The 25,390-nt window shown below is 41.5% G+C and overlaps 1 protein-coding gene across 3 annotated transcripts in view; it reads right to left on the bottom strand.

The window, feature by feature from the left end:
- LOC119646311 (prohormone-3) overlaps window positions 1-25,390 on the bottom strand; it is a 188,052-nt gene that overhangs the window by 109,148 nt on the left and 53,514 nt on the right. For all 3 annotated transcript variants that reach the window (XM_038046730.1, XM_038046728.1, XM_038046729.1), the window contains exon 2: window positions 25,238-25,280. The gene's annotated coding sequence lies outside the window, so the exon portion shown is untranslated. The remainder of the gene's footprint in view (window positions 1-25,237; window positions 25,281-25,390) is intronic.

Here is a 25,390-nt window from a genome sequence, read left to right as displayed (position 1 = left end):
GACATCAGATATTGGTCTCTTGCCAGAAAAGTATCAGCACCTCTTTTTTGTCTACATTCAGAAGATAGCTTTTAAATCTATTGCTATGACAAGATTTTCGTAGCGGGCTAGTTGAAACCCAAATGTGTTTGCGCCAGGCTTTGGGTTCGGACTGTGTACCGCCGACAACGAGGCGGTAAAAGTTGACATGAGTGATGAAAGATCGGAGTTGATGGAAATCTTCGAAGCTTTCAACGCTGTTGGATATCTCCGCACCATATGCCTCAGCAAGGTGTTACCGGAGCTCACCTTGGCATCCAGATCTACCATTATGATCATAAAAACTATCCTGAACAGGGTGCAGTTGCTTATATGAAGCATACTTCTTCTTTATATCGAAAATTTCCGTTGGTGTGATGCCTCTTAACCTGGCCTAAAAGCTTGTAGTCAAGAGCGTGCCATGCATCGAGCGAGCATCCTGGTGATCCTCAATTCCGGTGTCGTTGTGCGTATATTCTATAATAGAAACCAATCATAAACCTTCTATCCCTATCCGGGAGTAATTAACGTTTCCATAACAAGAAGATTTGAAATTTATAATTTCCAACTATAATACTTAGTCATGAATGAACTGTGATGCTTTCAACATGGAAGTAGATAAAATGCATTCGATCTTGTGCACAGAGCGGAAAAGGACGGGTGGAAGATAATTAATTAACTATTGTTGAACTATACGAGAGGTTCAGTGTACACCATCCTACCATCGAAAGAAGAATCGCATGTGAAATATGGTTTCTGGGTTCCTAAAGATTTATTCCCCAGGCACAAGGAAGGTCACGTGGACAATTGCAATTCAAATGAAAGTAGACAAAATCTGGAAGGTTTTCTAGCTTTTTTGGTCACTGGGGATGAAAGTGGGTTTTTTACAAAAAATATGAGATGCCAAAGCGTCGCTGGAAAAAGGAAAGAAAGGCGGTCATAGATGTCAACAGCAGGATTTCACTCTCATAAAGGGTTATGGTAGATTTGTTGGGATATTCAGGGGATAATTCACCTGAAACTGTTACCATGCAGGCAAACTCTAATAGTGAAGTATGCTGTGCTTAGCTGGAGCACCTCAAGGCGGCGTAAAAGAAAAATGGTCATCTCTGAAGATTAGTGGTAACGTTAGATTTTACCATGACAACACTAGGCCTTGCATTGCTGAACTCACTCCGAGGAAAATGAAGCAGTAATGTTGGCAGCAGTTATTCCAACCCATGCACTCCCCTGAGCGTGGCCCACCGGATTTTTACTTAAAAGGAAATGAACCTTGTACGGAAGACATCTAACAATCTGGACTTAAGGTTTTTCTCATCTCAGTTGATTGGGGCAATAAATGATTTGCTGGAGAAAATTTATTTATTAGACTTGGATAGGATGATACATTTTCAGGTCATCGGCATAGCATAGGTGAGGAATATCTGATAAGACGCGAGATAAGATATTAAAGAGTTGAGGACCCAAGTAACTATCTTGTGGTACTCCAGAAGACTCTTTTGAATAGACGCCCTTGATACTTGACAAACTGAGTTCGATCATGAAGATAGGATTGGAGCCAGCTGAGTAAAAAGCCTGATATATCAAAATCGCGTAATTCGTTCAACCCGGTCGAAGGCGTTACTGAAGTCCGCATAGACCGCGTCAATTTGGTTTCCTTTTTCCAACTCGCAGAGGACATCAGAAACTAGGATAGTTAAATTTGTGGAGGTCGTTTTAAACTGTAGATAGGCGTGAGATGGGAGGATTTCCACGAGGATTCGAAGATACCCGTTGAGAGCGATTTATTAAAGCTTATTTACAGAGGAGTCGTCAATTGATCAACGCACTGCACCAAAAAATGGGGATGGATTAAGTCGGGGCCGGGACCTTTGTTGACGTTGAGTTGCTGAAGGGCTTTTTGGATCTTCCCGCCTCAAAAGTATTTCATCGATAAGGGATTCTGGGATTGTTACAGCAGATATTGTTGATGACGGGATATGAGGTGGACAAAAAGTATTTTGAAAGTGATCAGCAAATAAATCACATATTTCCTGTGGGCAAGAACAAGTTGTGTTCTCTCTGAACATGAAAGTAGGTGATCCAGCTATTTTCCGTTTATATTAACGAAGTCAGAAAATTTTTTTGGGTCTTTGATAATTTTTTCTTTCATTAATTCTCTTGAAAGCGTATCGTACTTTCGTGTTAAGTAATCACTGATGTCGTAGCCACTTTTGATGATTTTGTAGATCTTATTTCTTTGGTTACGTGAGTGCTTCAAATTATTATCAAGCCAGGGTTCTGGAAGTCTATTGGGTTTCTTTATTTTGGGTTCGCAACTGCTTATGACGTGGAAGGTTATCTTATAGAAGGAGGCAACGGAGCCATCTAGATCTACTGCTAACAGAGAACTGGTCCAATCTATGCTGTTTAAATAATTTATAATGCTTTCATAGTCAGCATTTAAAAATCGTATAAAATTTCATTATTGTACGATAGGGTAAAGGGATAATCTGTGGAGGAGAGTTCAACTGTAAGGGCAGAGTGATGAAAAGAGTTAGAGAAAAGGTTCCCGGCGTCAGTAGTTGAGCTAACCCCCACTTCGTCATAGGCATTGGTAAATATTAGATCTAACCATTTACCATTTTGATTAGGGTTTGGGATAACTTGCTGTAAATCATTGCCATAAAATGAGTTGATGAGGTGAGGTTGAGTCGTTGGGATCATTAAAGTTGACTGTGAGGAAGCGGTTATAGTTTCCGTCAGTGATGAACCTGATGTTCGGGCGATTGAAGTCTCCGAACACGATTATCTGGTCATCATTTTCCAAGGAAGCAGCGATAGAAGAAAGAATGTAAATTACTTCATTATAAGTAACTTCGCCAGATCGAGGGGTGATGTAAACAATTCCAATATAGGAGTAGTGTTTACCTAAGAGGACTGTAACGAATTTGCATTCGAAAGAGGAATTGTGAATAGCAATGAGAACTCCGTCTCCTCTGGAAACACAAGTGTTAGCATAATTTCTGTCACCTCTATATATAATAACCCAAATACTATCGAGAATGTCCTCGTTTTTATACGACTCATTCAGCCAAGTCTCGGTGATACTAAGTACGTTAAAGTGGCAAGATTTAGCGTGAAAAAAATTTATATCCAAAATCGATTTCCTAAGAAACTGCAAAACGTCCAGCCTCCGACTTCTGTTTTTGACTTGTTTTTCTGGTTTTGACGTGTTTCGATGAAGATTTCTTTTCTATCTTTCTAAATTGTTTCTAAACATTTCATTATCTTATTTTCCCCAAGGGGTGAACATTTTCAACGCCGTGTTGATTTCATTTTTCTCTGTTGCATGAAAATTGATAAAAATTGCAGCATTTCGAGGGAATTGTTCAGAATGAAAAAAGGTTAATAGTCGACATGGATATTCAATGAATATTGATTTTCAGTTTTCGCTTGACACAACTCATCAATAATTCATAAATTGAACCGTTTATACTCGTCAGGGCAATTGACACTTCAGCAATTTACCTAAACTGTGAACATTGACGGGGAACACTTTGTGTGATCAATATGCATAGTCTAGACTTCAATCAACGGTGACGTCAATATAATTCATCCGACTATTGGAATTGCAATTATCCTTACTATCTATTTCACGTTGGAACATTACATCGAAGGTGGCGGCAATTATACAAGAAATTATGCATAAAATTATGATTAACGTGTTAATCTTTGATGCCACAATTGCTAGCCGTTGGAAGGGCAATAATATTGTTGTTTTAATATCTATATAAGGATGTGTTATTCAGAAAATGGCAGTGGCAGTGGGTAGGTCCCACATTGACAAAGGGTAACAACTCCATTCTGGTTTATTTTGAAATGAAAGCGACCATTCTAGGATATGGATTGAGGCGAATAACTCGCCGTGCAGCTACACTTGTAAGCAGGGGGGAGGAGGACAAGAGTTTATGGTAACCATATATACGGTTACCGTGTATCTTTGAATAGTTCGACCTCTTACGTGTCATTTAACGAAACTACACTTGTCCTTTAACCGATGAGTGGGTCTGCACCGGAACCTGAAAAAGTACAAACACGGGTCTTTTCGCAAACCTAGCGAAAGCTTAATAAACACGCGAACTAAGCCTGGAAAGTAAAAGTAAAAAAAAATATGGCCTGACCGAAGAAGGAGGAGCGGAAGAGGAAGTCCTTAAGTCAATACGACTTTAACTAAAAATAAAAAATCTAGAACCGTTCCCTTTACTTAATATATTTTTTGGTTCTAAATTTTTCAAACCACCGTTGAAGGCGGTAGGTGGTAGTAGCCGAAATTTGCTAATTTACAAACAATAAAAATATTTAGTTCAGGAAACTATCTTGAATTTTTTATTTTTAGTTATAGTTCTTTACTAAAACGCTCCGAACACTGGTTTTTTTAGTGATAAAACTTGAGCCGAAATTCATATTAGTGTATCCAAAACAAAGAAATTAGGTAAAATATCGAAATGAAGTAAATAAAAATTTTTTAATACTTTTTTAATACTTAATACTGATATGAAATATAGTTAGTTACAGTTAAATAAAATAAAATAGATCACAATAAGATAATATAAAAAAAATAAATAATTAAATAAAAAAAATAATCAATGAAAAATCAAAATGATGATGATGGATGGAATTTGGATTAGATAAGTGTCGAATCCAAGCAATCCGAGCCGCATGTTTGACCTAACATTGGTGACCTCCACATCCAAGCTATGACTGAGACAGACTTCAATAAGTACCTAGGAATTTTGCAAGGATGGGTCAAGCTGGTGATCTGAAGGATGCTCTGCTGTCCGAATTTCTATGACGTGTAAAGCTGGTATTGAGATGGCATCACTCGGGGAAGAATAAAATAAGCGCATTGAATGTATTTGCTATACCTTATGCATTCGGAATATTGCCGTGTACGAAAAGGGAAAACGTCCAGCGGCGGATACGGACTAATACGTCCAAATTCCGAATGCGTCATCCAAACTCTGGGGTGGAGCGAATGAACTGTGACATCGATAGAGGCAGGGTTGAGGTGGCGACACAATATCAGCGTCAAGTCGACTGGCTAGGCGCATATTTTTACAGCAAAGAGCAGACGAGTCCCTTGCATGCAGCTGTTTGTATGGCAGACTTTGGGCTGACTCCATTTAACTTGAAGGATTGATCTTTCCATCCTCTGATTGGGGTGAAGTCGGACCAAGAGCGGATTGGTGAATGGAAGTCAAAGGTAATGGACGACAAACACGTAAGTTGTCTGTGATAGCCATTTGTCAATCTGAATTTGTCGAGCAGATGGCTGTGTGCTGGGGACATGGGCGTAATGGGCAAAAGGCATAACGCTGTATGTAAGGTGATTCATCAAAACCTTGCATACAAGCACGGGCTGATCATGAGAATATGTCCGGTATACCTGTATGAGCCGCAGGCAGTGCTTGATAGTTCTGTTCACAGCATGCATTGGAACCGGCAAGTTCTAACTGATGGCCACATACTACACTACAAGTCTGATGAGCTGTTAGTTGACAAGACGAGTCGATCAGCAAATATAATTGATGTTGCTATCCCCCATAATAGCAGCATTGAAGGAAAATATGTTGAGAAGAAGGTAAACTATGAGCCATTGGCTCGGGAAATCAAAGAAATTTGGGTTTCGAGCGGGTGGTTGTAGTTCCCATAATATTTTCAGCTACTGTTATCGTACCTAAATTTCTTACGGCTTCTTTTGATATCGTGGGACTCTTACACAGTCTGATTCAACTCATGGAGAAATGCACCATCCCCCATAAATGCTCGATGGTGCGGGGAGTTCTTGACAGAGTCTCTTCCTAACCTACCACCACATACCAGCGTGCCTTTATCTATTAAGTAAGTAGGATCGTCCGGACCTAAATGCTTGGCAATTTGGGCTAGTATTAGGTAAAATTCGGTATCTGCCTAGTTTGTGACAACTCGGATATGAAAATGAGGTAAAATAAATTAAATGAAAGTAAAGGAAATCAGAAATAACAGTACCTAAACATATCCGCCGAAAATTAAATATCCCTCACACAGGATTTTAAGGTTAGAGGAGAAGGTCTAAATTTGGCCCCTGCTGGTATTTTGGCCCCCTACGATTCTACGCGACACAAAACAGCCACAGATAAAAACGCCACTGTGCAACAACCACATACTTAACAGCTGTTTTTTCATGTATCCATATGTCATTTAAATGACAAATGGTAGAGACAAATTCTAGTTTCTGTTCTTTGTGTTCTTCTAACTTTCTTCCAAGAAGATATTTGTTGTCGGTATTCCTGTAAATGTGGCATGTTTAAATGGTGTTTTGTGCTAAAAAATTTTTACAGGATCAGCAGTATTACATATCAAGGTAATGCTGAAGCACGGCTTACTTTTCGTTTTATTTTTTGATTTTTTTTTATGGGATTGCATAAGTCTAATATGGCCCCCCGTTCGGTTTCGATTATGGCCTCCGGGGGCCATAATCGATGTTTGAAACACAAAAGTATTAAAGATTGCTGTATTGTTTCCTATAGATGCCCCGGAACAGCATTATGTTAACCGTAGCCAAAAAGAGGAAAACATGGGACCCGGCACAAATGAAAAAAGCTATAGATGCAGTCAGGAGTAAGACGATGGATTACAAAAAAGCCGTAAAAATGTTTGGCGTACTGAGGACCACATTAAGAAGGTTGGTGCACGATCTAGGAGAGTCTGAAAAAATTGTTGAAAAACCGCTAGGCAGGAAAACTGTACTTCCATCTAATATAGAAAAGAAACTCGTGGAGTATATTCTTCTAATGGAAGCGAAATACTATGGTCTAACACGAATAGATGTTCGGCGAATGGCCTATCAGTTAGCTTTGAAAAATAACATACCCAACAATTTTACAAAGGAAATAGCAGGGCGTTCGTGGTTAGACCTTTTTCTACGAAGACACAAACACGAACTTTCTTTAAGGAAACCATTAGGAACATCTTTTGCCCGTGTTCAAGGCTTTAACCGTGAGGCAGTAAAGGAATTTTTGAAGATTTTGAAGGCGGAAATGGAAAAAATTCGATACCCTCCTGATCGCATTTTCAACGTTGACGAGACCGGGCTGACAATCGTTCAATCTAAAGTTCCTCAAATAATTGGGAAGAAAGGCAAAAAACAAATAGGTGCTTCAACTGCTGCGGAACGAGGATCATTGATGACCGTGGTTTGCTGTATGAATGTTTCCGGGTTTTTTATACTACCCATGATGATTTTCCCCAGAAAAAATTATTCCGATATACTTATGAAAGGAGCTCCGCATGGTGCTATCGGCAAAGTCCACCCATCCGGCTGGATTCAAACGAATTTATTCACCGATTGGTTTCGTCATTTTCTTTCTAAAACAAATCCAACTAAGGAGTCGCCTGTACTGTTAATACTCGACGGGCATTACAGCCACACTCGTAACATTGAACTTCTGGAGTTAGTTCATGAGAACTATGTAACAATAGTTACTCTTCCACCTCACACCACGCATAAATTGCAGCCCCTGGATAAAACCTTTATGGGGGCACTAAAAACCTATTATAGTGAAGAAATCCGAAATTTCTTGTTGCATTCCGATCGGTTGCTTAAACCCTACGATATCGCCGAATTGTTTGGTCGAGCCTATCTACGAAGCTCAACAGGAGAAATCGCTGCAAATGGATTTCGCGTCACCGGAATCTACCCCTTTAATCCGCAGATTTTTTCTGACGCAGATTTTTTAGCAGAAGCTCAAGTTTATAACGATGAAAACACTTCCGAAAACCGCCCAGGGAGCAACACACAGGAAAATTTGACTGCATCGCAAAGAGATGAGTTGTTGCATCATCAGTTAAACATCATAGTTTCACCAGAAATTATTCAACCAATACCAAAACCTAAAAATAAAACTTCAAATCGAGGGCGAAAACGTACCACACCAAAAGTACTCACTTCTTCTGCATATAGAACACACCTGGCAGGTACATCAAGTGCTTCAGATGGAAATCAGAATCCTGACAATATCCAAAGTCGTAGCCGTGGAGGGAAAACCACTGTCTCAGATGAAAATCATTTAGACACACAATTCGACAGCTTCGACGAAGGACCTTCAAATGATAAAATACCAACGAGCTTAGATGCAGAATGCTTATTTTGTGATGCAAGGTATTCAAATGACCAACAAGGGGAGGAGTGGATTCAATGCCAGGGATGCAATTTATGGGCTCATTGCGTTTGTGCGGGAAACGAAGGAGATTATTATATTTGCGATTTTTGCCGATAACTTTATTTTATATGTATTTTATCTTGATTTCGTTTTTATTATGTTCATTATTATTTTTTTATTAATGGATTTACTTAAGTTTGTTTATTTTTTACTTAATTGTTAAGTTTTGGAGAACATTTTTTAAAGAATTTTTCATACTTCCAATATGACCCCCTGGGTGCCATATTACCCACACTTTACATCAAAACCAAAATTTTGGATACGTCGAAATATACGATTTTGTTAAAAATATATGGAATTTTATCATGTTTTTTCCTTACGAATCAATGACCAGGAGAATATTGAAATGCATAGCACATGAAACTTGACATGCCGATCTTCATTTTTCTTTTCATGCTCGAAAAACAAAAGGGGGGGCCACATTTAGACCTTCTCCTCTACATCTTTGAGAATGAAACACTTTGTTCCAATTTATAATTTAGGTGTGAAGGGAGCGCATGCAGTTCCATCCACATCGCTTTACATACGATACAATACCACTTGATAAAATTTATATTTGTTATAAGCCTTGAGTGAATCTTATCCGAAATGTCCGTCTTTATAATTTTAAGATATACAACCGAATCGGCTCTTATTATTCATCATCATCAACGGCGCAACAACCGGTATCCGGTCTAGGCCTGCCTTAATAAGGAACTCCAGATATCCCGGTTTTGCGCCGAGGTCCATCAATTCGATATCCCTAAAAGCTGTCTGGCGTCCTGACCTACGCCATTGCTCCATCTTAGGCAGGGTCTGCCTCGTCTTCTTTTTCTACCATAGATATTGGCCCTTATAGACTTTCCGGGTGGGATCATCCTCATCCATATGGATTAAGTGACTCGCCCACTGTAACCTCTTAAGCCGGATTTTATCCACAACCGGACGGTCATGGTATCGCCCATAGATTTCGTCATTGTGTAGGCTACGGAATCGTCCATCCTCATGTAGGGGGCCAAAAATTCTTCGGATGATTCTTCTCTCGAACGCGGTCTTGCTAAGAACCCAAGTTTCCCAGGAATACATGAGGACTGGCAAGATCATAGCCTTGTACAGTAAGAGCTTTGATCCTATGGTTAGACGTTTCGCGCGGAACAGTGTTTGTAAGCTGAAATCGGCTCTGTTTGCTGACAACAACCTATCCTATCTTTATTCTTCTTCGTGTTTGACCAGTCCGGTTTGATGTTGTTGGTTGATTCGTCTTCGGTGCTAACGTTGCCACCATATATTTTGTCTTGCCATCATTGATGTGCAGCCCTACATCTTGCGTCAACTGCCGCCTCCTCGATCTGGATGAAGGCAGTTTGTAAGTCTCGGGTGGTTCTTCCCATGATGTCGATATCGTCAGCATAGGCCAGTAATTGGGTGGACTTGAAGAGGATCGTACCTCTTGCATTTACCTCAGCATTACGGATCACTTTCTCCAGGGTCAGGTTAAAGAGGACGTATGATAGGGCATCCCCTTGTCGTAGACCGTTGTTGATGTCGAATGGTCTTGAGAGTGATCCTGCTGCTTTTATCTGGCCTCGAACATTGGTCAGTGTCAGCCTAGTCAGTCTTATTAATTTCGTCGGGGTACCGAGTTCTCTCATGGCCGTGTACAGTTTTACCCTGGCTATGCTATCATAGGCGGCTTTAAAGTTGGTGAAAAGATGGTGCAAGTGTTGTCCATATTCCAACAGTTTTTCCATCGCTTACCGCAAAGAGAAAAACTGATCTGTTGCTGATTTGCCTAGGGTGAAGCCTCTTTGCTATGGGCCAATGACTTTCTGGGCGTATGGGGCTATCCGGCATAGCAAGATAGCGGAGAATATTTTATAGATGGTACTCAGCAACGTGATACCTGTATAATTGCTGCACTGTGTGATATCACCCTTTTTATGTATGAGACAGATAATGCCTCTTTGCCAATCGTCAGGCATTGATTCGCTGTCCCATACCTTGAGCACAAGTTGATGAACCACCGTCGCCTCCATATTTAACCAATTCGGCTGTAATTCCATCGGCTCCTGGCGACTTCTGATTTTTTAGCCGATGAATTGCACGGACTGTTTCTCTTATTATGCAATTACGTTTTTTTTATACACAAAATATTGATGTTTTGGATATTTCGACTAGTGGACGGAAATATTGGCACTTCTGTGCATTAAACAGCAGCTAAGTGAGGCTCGAAAAACAGGGTCTGTATTTCCCTGAAAAAAACAAAGGGAAACGATGAACATTCCGACCATTCCGAGCATCGGTAAAGCGGTGAGCCACCCCCTTTCCCCTACGAGGGTACTCGCAAATCAATTGCCGCGTATTCGTAAAGCAAGTCACAAACCTTTTTGTTTTTCCAGTTGGCATTAAAAATTGACCTGATTTGGGTGTTTCCTGTGCCGTTGCGTAGTCAGAAACCGTGTTGTTCATACAATTAAGAAGCTTCCTTTGTTATTGAGCTTGGCTGTCAGCTATTCCGGAAGGTCTCCCCTTGATTGCATTGCGTGACTGATGTTCCTTGAAATTTCAGACAGCGCTCCCGGCTCCTTTGTTGCCAATGCCCTGAGCAGAACACTTACGCTTGCTTGGTGGTTCGGTGGGCGGCCTTTTCACGCAGAGGACATTCGCCCGCAACCGTCGTTTCTTTCTTACCGGCCAATCGTAACGGCGATGTTGTACCATCGATCAGCGATTTAGAGCCAAGTAGAAACACCCGGTAACTCAATCGCTTGTACACTAATGAACTTTGTAATTTCGATTGTGAATTACTTGCACGTTCGAAATGCATCAAACTATTCTTCTTAGCTGAATTCTTTTTCCTTTAGAGGACCCCAGCCAAATGATCTATTTGCTCAGGCAAAAGTTTTCAGCTGTTGATTAATATGGGTTTTTAACCTAGATAGATCTAGATATTGCCGAAACATGGACAACATTTCGCCTTGCTCAGCCGGTCCACCCAAACCTCGAACTTCAAATTCAAAGCGGCGGTAGCATTACAACAAATTTTTCCCATTGCGAAAAACAACCCTCCAACCAGAAAGAAGCGATGGCTATGCACCCAATAATATGCAGCATGAGCAGGGTTGTGTGGAAGCATAGGATTGAAGACGTTTCACAATATCATGACATATTTACATGAAAATAGGCTTTAGAGTTTTGCGAAAAGGTACAAATTGAATTCGTCATTTAAAATTTAACGTTTTCGTATATATGTACGAATGTCGGAATACGAATTATGAAATTGCAAGAAGTGTCCTGGAGAAGCAAATGGGTACTAAAACGTGCAAAAAAATGCTTCATGGTAGCAAATGCACTCTCTCCACTTTTGTCACTAGACAAGGCGAATGAAAACTGGCACACATTGCACAGTTATAAATCAGCTTATTCTCAGAAACTGCCCAACCCAAAAATCTAAAAAGGTGTGACTTCCACTGTTTGCGTTTAAATTCCCCCCATACCGTATCTACTCAAATAAAGTTAGTTATAGTATACTACTATAACTTTTGAAAATGAACTGGTGGTCTTCCTTCAGTTTAATTTTTCTAGTAATATGGATCATTACATGGAGCATAAATTCCAAATCCAATTATTAACAACGTTGTAACAAGTCCATGGTGGTCAAAGGGTAGTATAGGTCCCGGGGCGAAACGTGGATTGGTACCCACGATGGAGCATAAAACCTGGGAAATGCCTGCTGAACCAACACCAACAGCTCTACTACCAAACCCCATCTCCACCTCCACGTGGTGATCGCTGGGAGCTCTTTCTTGACGAAAAGCTGCAGAAGGAGAAGGATGAAGGCGAGTCTCCCGCGCCTAAAAACGGGACAAATTGTACCAACTGGTCCTCCAGGTTGGGGGTTGGGTAGGGCTGACAACCCTACACGGAAAACAACCTGTTACGAAGCCACAACAGGAGCCTCGGATAGGACGGATGTTAAAACGACGGACCTGGCAACGACAAAGGAACAACGATTTGCGCATTTTCTCATGGAACGTGCGCTCCCTGTACAGAGATGAAGCTGATAAGCAGCTAGCCGATACCCTGTCCCAATATAGGGCTGATGTAACAGCGTTGCAAGAGATGCGATGGACAGGGACCGGTTTCCTGGAGAAGAGCCACTACACCACATATTATAGCAGCCATCCAGTAAACCATGTGCTCGGAGTAGGTTTCTTAGTCAGCCAACAAATGAAACCTGCTGTTATTGGCTTTGAAAGAATAAGCGAACGGCTATGCACTCTGCGCTTGCGAGGCAAGTTTAGAAATATAAGCCTCATAAACGTTCACGCCCCAACAGAGGAGACTGCAGAGTCGGAGAAGGATACCTTCTACGAGGCAGTAGAAAGAACCCTCGAAGCCTGTCCCAGATATGATATCAAAATCATACTTGGGGATTTTAACAGCCAAGTAGGGACGGAGCCCGTATTCAGGCGATACGTTGGCTCCCATAGCTTACACGAAAAAACAAATGATAACGGACTGCGGACTATTCAATTAGCAGGGTCACACGAAATGGTTGTTGGAAGTACCTGGTTTGCGCGGAAAGCGGTCCACAAACATACGTGGGCCTCTCCAGACGGGACCACTTTCAACCAAATTGACCACGTGTTGATCGAACGCCGCCACCTCTCAGCCTTGATGAATGTCAGAACATATAGGGGGGCCAATATAGACTCGGATCACTATCTCGTTTGCATGGTGCTCCGAGCTCGAATAACAATACCACCTAGAATCCCCTCTGACAATCAGGTGAGAGTGAACACTGAAGCCATCCACAACACAACCCTCCGCGACACCTATAAGAGGGAAATGGATGCCGCAATAACCGCAGTCAATAGAGGACCTGGAGATGAAGCATCAACTAATGATCTTCACAACCACCTGAAGAACGTTATCATGGATACGGCCACAAATATACTTGGCCCCAGCCGCAAAAGGAGTCGGAACGGCTGGTTTGACGATGAATGTAAGCTAGCAACGGAACGGAAGAATGCCGCATACCGAGTAATGTTGCATTCTCAGAGAACGCGGGCACGCGCAGAGACTTATCACGAACTCCGTCGAGCGGAGAAGCGACTTCACAGACGGAAAAAGGAAGCCTGGGAGAACCAACAAGTCTGTGAACTAGAAAAGTACAGGGAGCAACCGCACCAGGCGCGGAAGTTTTACCAACAAGTCAGCAGGATGAAGCCTTATACACCTCGATGCTCATCCTGCCGAGACAAAGAGGGAAATCTGATTTCCGACAGAATGGGCATATTAGAGCGATGGGTTGAGTAGGTTGGAGGTCCCGCCAACTGAAGACGACGGACAAATACTGCCACCAACAAGTTTAGGAGAAACAGTCCGTGCAATTCATCGGCTAAAAAATCATAAGTCGCTAGGAGCCGATGGAATTACAGCCGAATTGGTTAAATATGGAGGCGACCAGTTACACCAAGTGGTTCATCAACTTGTGCTCAAGGTATGGGACAGCGAATCAATGCCTGACGATTGGCAGCGAGGCATAATCTGTCTCATACATAAAAAGGGAGATATCACACAGTGCAGCAATTATACAGGTATCACGTTGCTGAGTACCATCTATAAGATATTCTCCACTATCTTGCTATGCCGGATAGCCCCATACGCCCAGAACATCATTGGCCCATACCAAAGAGGCTTCACTCCAGGCAAATCAGCAACAGATCAGATTTTCTCTCTGCGACAGGCGATGGAAAAACTGTTGGAATATGGACAACAGTTGGACCATCTGTTCATCGACTTTAAAGCCGCCTATGATAGCATAGCCAGGGTAAAACTGTACACGGCCATGAGAGAATTCGGTATCCCGACGAAATTAATAAGACTGACTAGGCTGACCCTGACCAATGTGCGAGGCCAGATAAAAGCAGCAGGATCACTCTCAAGACCATTCGACATCAACAACGGTCTACGACAAGGGGATGCGCTATCATGTGTCCTCTTTAACCTGGCCCTCGAGAAGGTGATCCGTGATGCTGAGGTGAATGCAAGAGGTACGATCCTCTTCAAGTCCACCCAACTACTGGCCTATGCTGACGATATCGACATCATGGGAAGAACCACCCGAGACGTTCAAACTGCCTTCATCCAGATCGAGCAGGCGGCGCGAGATCTTGGGCTGCACATCAATGAAGGCAAGACAAAATACATGGTGGCAACGTCAGCACCGAAGACGAATCAACCAACAACATCAAACCGCACTGGTCAAACACAAGCACGAACAAGAATAAGGATAGGGGAATACAACTTTGAGACCGTTGACAATTTCTCCTATCTAGGGTCGAAAATTACAACCGATAACAACTACGATGATGAAATCCGCGCACGGTTGTTGTCAGCCAACAGAGCTTACTTCAGCTTACAAAGACTGTTCCGCGCGAAACGTCTCACCATAGGGTCAAAGCTCTTACTGTACAAGACTATGATCTTGCCAGTCCTCATGTATTCCTCGGAAACTTGGGTTCTTAGCAAGAAAAATTGCGAACTCTTGGCCGCGTTCGAGAGAAGAATCCTGCGAAGAATTTTTGGCCCCCTACATGAGGATGGACGATTCCGTAGCCTACACAATGACGAAATCTATGAGCGATACCATGACCGTCCGGTTGTGGATAAAATCCGGCTCAATAGGTTACGGTGGGCGGGTCACTTAATCCGTATGGATGAAGATGATCCCACCCGGAAAGTCTATAAGGGCAATATCTATGGTAGGAAAAGAAGACGAGGCAGACCCTGCCTAAGATGGAGCGATGGCGTGGGCCAGGACGCCAGACAGCTTTTAGGGATATCGAATTGGTGGACCTCGGCGCAAAACCGGGATGTCTGGAGTTCCTTATTAAGGCAGGCCTAGACCGGATACCGGTTGTTGCGCCGTTGATGATGATGATGAACAAATCCATTATACATATTTCGCCCCAAACGAAACCATTTTTTCATGAATTATGTAAGTGATTATTTTTTAATGAAATTGAATTTGTGTTATTGTGCAATAAGTTCAGAACTTGTTGGGAAACTCAAATCTACTTTAATTTTCCCATCCAGCTAATGTAGTGCAAAATAAAAAGATAATATGTACTTAATCCACATGAAGGTAAAATTGCTATTTTTATAATAAAACACCTCATCCATGATCCAAAGCACATGGAAATTCTTCCATGCAGTGTTTTTTCACGGTACCTTGCTTGGAGCCGAATTGTTAATTAAAAGGATTCTTTTTCCGTATGCACGCCTTTAATGGAAACTAAACACCCTCCAGCAGAGTTAAGTGTTCTTTTTACTTTTATCCGAGAATTTAATTGAAACACCACTTTCACTGTTAAGTGCATCTCTGTACTGCAAACGAAGCTTTTTGTATTTAATTTCCTATTTAAAACTGATGGAGGCAACTAATGGAAGTGGAGCTGCATTGAAATTTGATTGTCTGGAAGCTAGTTTAATGTTTTTAGAAATAAATGATCCGCTGGAAGCGGAGGTAATGGGTTTTCTTAACGATTTTAAATATGGCTAAGTTATTTCATAAAATCGTCGAACTCAAAATGAAATTCATTAAAATCTACTCAGAAGGCCTTTAATAATATTACACATTGACCCATGTAAAGGGTTTCCACGGAAATTGATTCATCCTTTAGTTTTGTTAGCAATAGAAACATCATTTAAATATGTTATCTACTGGCAGTTCTGTACACACCAAACTGGCAGTTCTGTACACACCAAGACCCCCCAGAAAGAATATACCCACCAAACGCCATAGCATCCTGGTCCGAAGCCCAGTTAAAGGAGGAGGCTTTGAGGCAACGTACTTTGTACTATCCTCAGTAAAACGAAAAGAAAATGCTGAGATCAGGGAAAGGGGAAGGGTTCTTGACGCATGGACGGCATGACGGCATGACGGTATGACGGTCAAGACGTAAGTAAGTTAGTCCGAACAAAACAAATACGTGTCTGGACGCTGAATATTGGCACCCTAGACCGAGGAACTAACAAGAGATCATCAGAAAATGCGCATTGATATCTGTGCTCTGCAAGAAACCCGATGTTCGGGTGCCAAAAGCTGCGACATAGAACGTGAACGCGGTAAATATTGCAATAAACTTTTCTATTTTGGTAGTCCACACTCAATATTGTGTTGGCATTGCCATGTCAGAGGGTTTCCGTGATGCCGTTAAAGAAACCGAACGATTTGGTGGTTGATGAAGTTCACCATTATATCAGCTGATCACACTACTCACTTCTCCACCGTGTATGCACCATAGACTGATGGCGAGACAGAAATTTTCTGGCAACTTCACGATGACTTCTGATGACTATCTCATCATTGAAGGCGACCTTAATGACCATGTGGGCGAAAATGCAGATGGCAGAAGGTGTCATGGGGGAAAGGAGTTTGGAGCGCGCAATGAGAGCGGCGAGCGTATAATCGACTTTGTGGATACCTATGACCTTGCAATACATGGTTCATCAAACGGTTGTCTCATCTTCTTACAACAGTAAAACGCAAACCGACTATATTCTCAGAAGACGCCGACATTTTACCACCGTCATTGATTGCAAAGCCGTTCCCCATGAGACCATAGTACCTCAACATCGGCCGTTGATTACGGTCCTGTGAGCTAAGTCAGCGATAAAACAGCGTGAGGAACGCACTGGCCTGCCGTGCATTAAATGATGGCGATTTCGTGAGAAGAAATGATCTCATTTACGCGATTGTCAACCATTATAAATGTGGGAGAATTCTGGAACCAAATGAAAGACACAATCCACACAGCGGCCTCTGCAACCCTCAGTATCATCAAACCAGGTAAGCGGTACATTAACCGAGATATTTGGCATTGGAACGACGATGTTAAAATGAAGGTCCATGAAAAAAAATGCCTCTACCACAAGTTTCTCGACTATAAAACACTCGCTATTGGCAAAGTTATAAGAATATCAACCGGGAAGCGAATAAAGCGATCGCTGTCACCCCAGCAGTCCATAGCAAAAATCTTTACAATAAACTGGACACCCGGGATGACGGGAGATATCTTTATCGACTTTATCGTCAAAAGCCGAAACGAAAGCACACAGGATATTGAACACTTCTGCTGCGTTAATGATAAGTACGATAATGTGTTTACCGACGCATAGATGGCAAGAATATTTCGAGCAAATTTCAAACAAAGTATTTGTTCATCCTCCAATTCTACAATTGCCGACATTTGGAGTAGTTCCACCTGTCAGCGCAACTAAAGGCGAGGAAGCAATAGAACAAATGAAATCAGAGGAAGCAATAGGACCTTACGACATCGCATCTGAGCTCTGGCTCAGGGAATTCGTTAATCGGATTATTGAGGAAGGTTCAGTTCCAGTTCCAATATGGAAAAAGAAAGGTAGTCCAGCAGAATGTTCAAATTACCGTCTGATCCGGTTACTTTTCCATACCATGAAGACTTTTTAACGCATTCTCGACAACCGTATTCACGAAATTGTTGAAATAACCGTGAATTAAGATGGACTTGTTAAGAACTGCGGAACTACTGACGCAACACACGTTACACGGTTACTCATGGAGAAACACCGTGAGGAGCACGGTTTTCTTTACATTGCTTTTCTGGATCTAGAGAAAACGTTTGAGCGTGTGGCACATTAACTCGCCTGGTACGCCCTACGACAATACTTAGTGCCAGAAGAACTGCCCTGTATTTAATTAACCACCAACCAACCACGATTCGAAAAGCAAAGTTCGAAATATGGCGGGTGCATCAAAACCGCTTCGTGATTCTGTTGATGTTCATCAAGGAAGCGCCCTCTCACCCCTCCTCTTTGTGCTTGTTATGGACATTGTCGCACGGGGTATCCAACATCCAGCACCCTATATACTGCTTTTTGCAGGTGATATTTCCCTAGTTTCGAATAGAAAAAAGGATCTCCACCAACTTGTTCAAAGATGGAATGATCGCCTCACGCAACAAGGTCCCAAATTGAGTCTGAATGAAACTGAATTTTTGACGACCGATTCCATGAAATAGGCACAATTACTGTCAGCGGCAGTGATCTGCCCAAAACTGAGCGATTTAAATTTCTCGGGTCAACGCTATCAGTCAATGGAGAACTACGTTATGAAATTGCTTCACGCATTGACGCAACCTGAATGAAGTGGCGTTTCATAACTGGGGTTCTTTGTGATCGACTTATTAACGAACGTCGGAAATCTAAAATTTACCGCAGTGTCGTCGGCCCTGTCGCTCTCTATGGTTTTGAGGGTTTGTCGACTATAAAAGAAAATGAGCGCCATCTTGCGGTAATGGAGACGAAAATGTTACCGTTGGGCTAGTGGTGTGGCACATTTTGATCACATTTGAAATGAGGATATCCGCGATCGATATGGGGTTGTACCGATCGTCGGAAAATAGGTAGAAAGGCGTCTTCAATATAATGGTTACGTAATTCGCGTTAACGAGAATTCACTTGCCAAGATTGGTCTGACTATCGAAGTCGATCATAAGCGACCAAAAGGCCGGCCGAAACAATGGTGACCTAATACATTGGATGGGGATTTAAAAGCCTCGCGACTGCATCCAGATTAGAAAGAGAACTAACTGGCGAAAGCGACCACTATGGGCCGATTCCGCTTATGAATGGGATAAAGACTGAAGAAAAAGAAGAAGATGCTTTTTTATTTACTCAGAGCGAAGTACTTCCCTGTTATGCAGGAACGGGACGTGGAAAAGGTGATGGCGGAGTGAATTAATTTGGAGAAGCGACTTCGGCCTTTCACTTGGTGCACGGACCAATCTGTTTTGGGTGAATAACTACTACGATTGTCGTTTGTGACTGTATCCCTCGAATCACGGCGGTGCTTCTCTTGGTATGTTTCGTGGACACATCCTAGCTTATTATTGGAGCTATTTTTTTACAAAACTGTCGGTTCCGAGAAACCTAACGAAACATAACCATTACCATAATATTTTAGCATGTGAGGAGAGAGGTGGGAGAGAGGAAAACCTCTGAGCACCCACACCGTAGTGGTCCATTGTATCCTATTCTCCCGTCTTACGGAACATCTTGGAGTCACTTATGTATCGCGAAAAATCAGATGCGTGCTGCTTCAGTAGGCGGGGTACTCAGATAGTAGCATTCGCCAATGCTACAGACGCTAGCTGGTTCCGGCCCCGGCATGGGGGAAATTGAACCCTCTTTCGCTAAGGCATCCGAGATTCATTTACCATTCAGAGTATGGAATCTAGAAATAGAGTTCAATCCGTTTCCACACCCATGAACGATTTTTGAAGTGATCAAAAGACTGCTCAACACCCTGAACGCTGCTCGGCTATCGCTACAGCGATGCCTTTCAACTGTTTGTCAGTGACTCACGCTGCTGCCCTTGAGATTGCATACACTTGAGCATTAAATACCACTTCTTGTTTTTACTCCAGAGGTAGACTCCTGCTCCAGAACCCTATTCACTACGGAGGGTTTTTCCGTTGCAGATCGCTCTTGTGGACTTAACCCTGAGAAATTGAAAACGGCGAAAGAAGAGTTGGAGCCCCTTTGTCGGAAGGGATTCTGTCACCCATGGAAAAGTCCGTGGGCTAGTCCTTTGCAGTTAGTTCCAGACAAGAGACAAAGTGCTTAACGCTCTTGTGGTGACTGACTACTACAACCAAATCGATACTTGATCACCCACATACACGATATCGTTGCAAATTTCACCGTAGAAGTTATATTTCCGAAAATAATCTCATTGCCACCTCATCATTCAAGTTACCTGAATTTAAGTTAATGGCATTTGGTCTGTGCAATGCTGCTGAAGCTTTTCAGAGCTCGAGTACAGTTCACGTTACTTAGACGACATTCTGGGGGGATCCGAACCCTTTTTTGAACCACTTAACAAGTACGGCATTGCAGTCGACGCTGGGCATTTTGTTAGAAGGTGTTCCATTTTTGAGACATACGATCGATAAATATCTTCCAGAATCGTGTGTGAAAACCATCCGACAATTCAAAAATGTAACGCCGTTAAACATCTTAGTCGATTTCTCGGCACTGTTATCTTAAGCAGAGAAGAATTAACCGGTAAATGAAAATTCGGTTCAGAACATCGAATCCTGCTGAATGATAATAATATTTATATTCAGTTTAAACCATGCACCATCGCTAGCAGCAACGATTTGCATTGCAGCACATATGAATGTATGTAATTAGCACCTTCGGACCAGCGACGTTATATAAAAGAATTTTTTATATGCATCATCGATATTCCCATTCCACCTTTCGTATTACGTTTGAAGCCATTAGCAGAAAAGTCGTTTGACCAAGAATGCGCAAAGATATCCCTTTCTTTGCGCAATCGTGCATTCGTTGCCGCAAGAAATGCAACATTGCTAGGTAAACTTAAAACGTCCGATAAGCGTTTCCAGCAAGTTTGCATTATTGACATTGTTGGGTCATTTACGCCTTCACGTGGCTGTCACTATTGCCTAACGACTGTGGGTAAAATTTCACTCTGGCCGGAAACAGTTTATTTGTCAGACCAAAGTGCGGTAACGATCGTCGACGCTCAGCATCATCACGTCCGATCAGGAAACTCAGTTGGGTTCTGCGTTTTTCACATCGTTCACAAAATTTCTGGGATGCAAAGGTATACGGATGCATACCCACACATCGCAGTATGTAATGGATTGGTCGAAAGTTTTTATTGATCCGTAAAGCAGCTATCATGTGCCACGAGGATACTGTCAGTTGGGTTGCTATATTGTCCACCGTCCTTTAAGGGTTGCGAAATTCTTCCAGAAAAGACATAGCCGCCAACTGCGTTGAATTCATTTATGGAACCACCTTGAGGATTCCCGGGGAAATGTTCGTGAACGAAAACACCTACAGCGATCCACTCCCATATTGGTGCTTCTTTCATTCGGGCGTAGGTTTAGGAAAGGAAATAAGTTTCTGTTATGTAGAGTGTTATGTCTCTATATTTAACGTTTATCCAGCACTCCACCACATCGTATAATGGGTGCTGAGCATTTACTTAATGGTGCGCAGCACTAACTTTAAGGAAAGAGCTACTCCTTGCTTCTGGTGCGCGAACCACCCCCTGGGAGCGAAAAAAAGGTTTGTTGGCGAAGGAACCAGTCGATCCTTGAACCAAAATAGAGTTGCTATTTTGGCTCAGCCTAGACAAGGTTTAAAATATACTCCGAAGCAACAACAACTATAGTTGCTTTAGGCCACGTTTTCACGTTGGGCGAGGCGATGCAGTGCCTGGTTAGTTTGCCTCTGCCCTGGCGAACGATAATAATAATAATCGTTCGTGGCATTGGTTCTACAACTTTGCCCCGACGAGATTTCATTTGGATTTGCTTCATTTTAAAAATATTATTGGTTACACGCCCCATCCATATGTATAAAGTGCTCTTTCGGCGAATTGCTAACACATTTTATAAAGTAGAGTTCCTATTCTTTGCTGCGACTAACGCATCAACGAGCAACTTAAATCCAAAATGTATCATGGAGTAGTATCCTTCAAAATTCGAGGGCAACCACTTTATCACCAAATGACCAAGCCTTTTGGACTTTGCAACTAACCCTGACCATGCAGCTATTGATGGATAGTCATCAAGCTTTTTTGGGTCGTCGAGTATTTGTATATCTAAAATACTTGCTATTTATTACGAAGAGCTTTGATCAGAATTTGTTGTTCTTAAGTGAAGTGGCTCCCTTTATGGGTCGGGCTGGCTTGGCACCAAAGGTAAAGATGGTTGCTATAAACCTTTACGTAGAACATACCGCGTCAATCATAACTACGGGCTATCGATGTTGTTTATTGGCAAAGTGCATTTGTTCTTCCAGGACTTTTTTTCTTCAATCGTTCTCCGCTATGTAATTCTTGTATGATGAACATGTCCGACAGTTTCCGATAGTCGATTCGATTGCATTACATAGCTTACAATGAAGTTGTCACTTTTTTACAATAAGTGGTCTATCCATTGTCACTAGCGTTTTCTGATCAACATATTCCCCGTGGACAGATCGGTATGTCTAACATTATTTCAGGCCGAAGTTCCGCCTGGATATGACGCAGGCAAGCGTTAACGAAGGCTTTGTAGCAGCAGAGGTGGTCATTTTCTATGTTCCGCAATGCGAGCATTGCTTGCGAACAATCTTAACCAGGTGTTGGCCTTGAGATTAACGCATTTGCAAATTTTGAAAAACACAGCGATATCGAGATCTATTAATGTATCGAACGACGCCAGGTTCGGTGTCATCATCAACAAAAGCAACAAGAACTATTTGACAATCCCAATATTCTGTTGATTAACGAAGATGAGAAAAGCACGATGACCCGTCAAAATGAGAGCCTTGATTTTTGTCATTTATTTTGAGTGAGAATCTCTTTGCCCTGAGTCCAGAGTCATTTGGTCAAGCTTCATAGCTTGGTGTGAGAGCATGCAGACAAGTGTAATCGAGGCGTTTGAGTAAAGTTGACGTCATCCATTGAACCGCTCTATATCCTCCGAGAAGGAAGTGTATCGGTTACAAACTGGAACCCTGGCGGACTTCGATTTTAACTTCAAACGCATCTGAAATTTTGCATAAATGCAACACGTGGCATTTTATGTCGTCATATGTTACTCTGATAATAGATAATAGAAAAAGAAAACGTGGCAGACCCTGCTTGTGATCAGCGAAGATGTAGGCCAGGACACGAGAAAGCTTTTAGGGATATTGGCTGACCTCGGTGCAAAACCGGGATGTTTGGAGCTCCTTATTGTTAGACGTTGCTGTTGCGCCGTTTATGAATATGAAGACTAATACGCAGTATTGTTACAAACTACAGTAGATAGAGATTAAATTTCCATAGCGTGGCTGTAAAGGGAGTTTACTTTCACCGAACAAGAATGTCTAGCATTGGAGGCACTTCGTAAATTTCAGGCGTAAGTTGAGGGAAGAAAAACCTTTGAAGCGCCGATATCACGGTAGACAGGCTAAATCGGCATTGAAGTTTTATTTGCTTATTTTGTACCATAAGGTGCTCCTCAAACATTTGAATTATTAGTAAGTTTCTCTTCGCTAATTACCACAGTTTGTGGACTAGGTAGACATTTTCGTAACTTTAAGCAGACGAAATATAAGCTCCAGTGAAAAAGATCTTTGTACTGTATACGAAAATATCACTGAATCAGCTTGACTTGATGTCCACTAACATGTATTATCGTTAAAATTAGGAGTTACTACAGAAAGATATATTATAGATAATGACTGCTTAGATGATATTTTGGCCATATAACTACCCTAACGGGTTATTGAAAACTACGGGAGAGCGGTTTTCAGAGTCATAACATACAGGAAAGGTGGTGGGCTGGACTTTGAATCATTGCTCACTCTTTATTTATTCAGTTTATTAAAAATACGAGGATTAATTTTAAAATACTTGTTTAATAAAAAGCTGCATCTTTCGAAATGCTGAACTTTGATTCATATTCCTTCAGATCGAAGACAAACCTTTGGAAATAAAGATATTTCAATAAAACTGGTGTCACTTTGAAATGATGCGGGAATCAATATATCGGTATTTATCGAGAAATACGGCTAATATCCGTATATGCATGTGCACTAATTCTGCTTCTGTATTAAAGTAATTCAATATTCGTTCCATATATCTTTCATTAGAGGAATGTTCATATCTACCCCCGAAGTTGTAAGCACCCACAACTTTGCCTGCAGGCTCGAGATAGGCAGACAAAAACGATATATTGTGTACTATGTTTGGATGTTACTCTCCAAAACAAACCCGAATTTTCATGGTAATGATGCCATTATTATAAATTGGTTTGTTAACAACCGAAAATATGACGGAGAAACCTATATAGAAGGCTACAACTATATACCAAAGGACCCATCGTGAATGAAAAACGTATAAATAACCTTAATTAATGTCTGGGAATAAATATTGTAAACCCAGTCATTTTTAGGAATAAGATGGTGGACGGAGCATGTTAGGATGAAGCATATATTATTTCACTTGATTTTATACATCCCGTGGAATTGGATGGATTTTGGATTTTATTTTCCCGTGGCAGTAATATCATGTCGGAATAAATTCATGTTATTTCTTTTTTGGGTAGAGTTCATATCCTCCTTAGTTGATATTGGGTAATATTTGCATAGCATTCGGTCTCATAGATGCATTCGTCATTTAACGAGTATCTCAAAGTGAAATGAAAATTATCAAATTATTGTAACAGATAAAAATTCGAAGATTGTTTTTCTTTATTAATTTAAGAATCGATGAAAGGATTTTATTTTATTATAAGGGAACGATTACCACTTGTACCCACTTTTGGTCACGCTCTTCCCAGGGCAGAGATACAGCAGCGTCTGACGAGTTGCCTCTGTGCCCTGGATGGAACCGTCAATCGTCCCTTTTAAAAATTAGGGTATTTACACAAAAAGGAAGGGTCCGTCGACCACAAAAGTTGAAAGACTCAGAAATCCCTTAGCCTTCAAAGAAAACAACTTTATTATACGAAACGAATGCTATGCTGGCCTTTGCAATCAAGTGTTTCCTGGCTGGAACTTTCTTGCTTTAATGATGGATGAGTGGATTTGAAAGCCCATTTTCAAAATTTAATTGGGAATCACCAACAATGGCTCATTTTTGTTTGATTAGTCATTTAATTTCTCCCTATATAGTATTTTGTGAGGTATCAGTTTCTACTTTCTTTAATTTCTCTTACATTGATAGCGCGCACATCGATACTTCCAGGTAAATCAGGTAAAAACCAAACCTTGAAGACATACACTGTATGTGTGCAAATACGCTCTCACTGGTAGCCATATTTTTCGATTAATCCTGCCAATTTTCGCAGATGCTACTTCTGCAGGGGCCGTAAGAACCTTATGTCCAAGGAAAAACGTGGAATAACTTACGATTACGTTTGATGATTTTTACTTACTTGTTTCGCTTTTAGATGCAAGTTCTAATTTGTGGAAATCAACCTGTAAAATAAAAACATATTTGTAAATATTGAACACATTTCATTAATCGATTAGGGAAAAACTTTGAAAAATTAAAATATAAAAGATAGGAGGAGAAGTTGTGCTACAAC

This window comes from Hermetia illucens, chromosome 1 (genome assembly GCF_905115235.1).
Source record: "Hermetia illucens chromosome 1, iHerIll2.2.curated.20191125, whole genome shotgun sequence".
NCBI classification, from domain to species: domain Eukaryota; kingdom Metazoa; phylum Arthropoda; class Insecta; order Diptera; family Stratiomyidae; genus Hermetia; species Hermetia illucens.
Note: the sequence above shows the minus strand (reverse complement) of the source record. Positions and strands in the feature narration are given on the sequence as shown.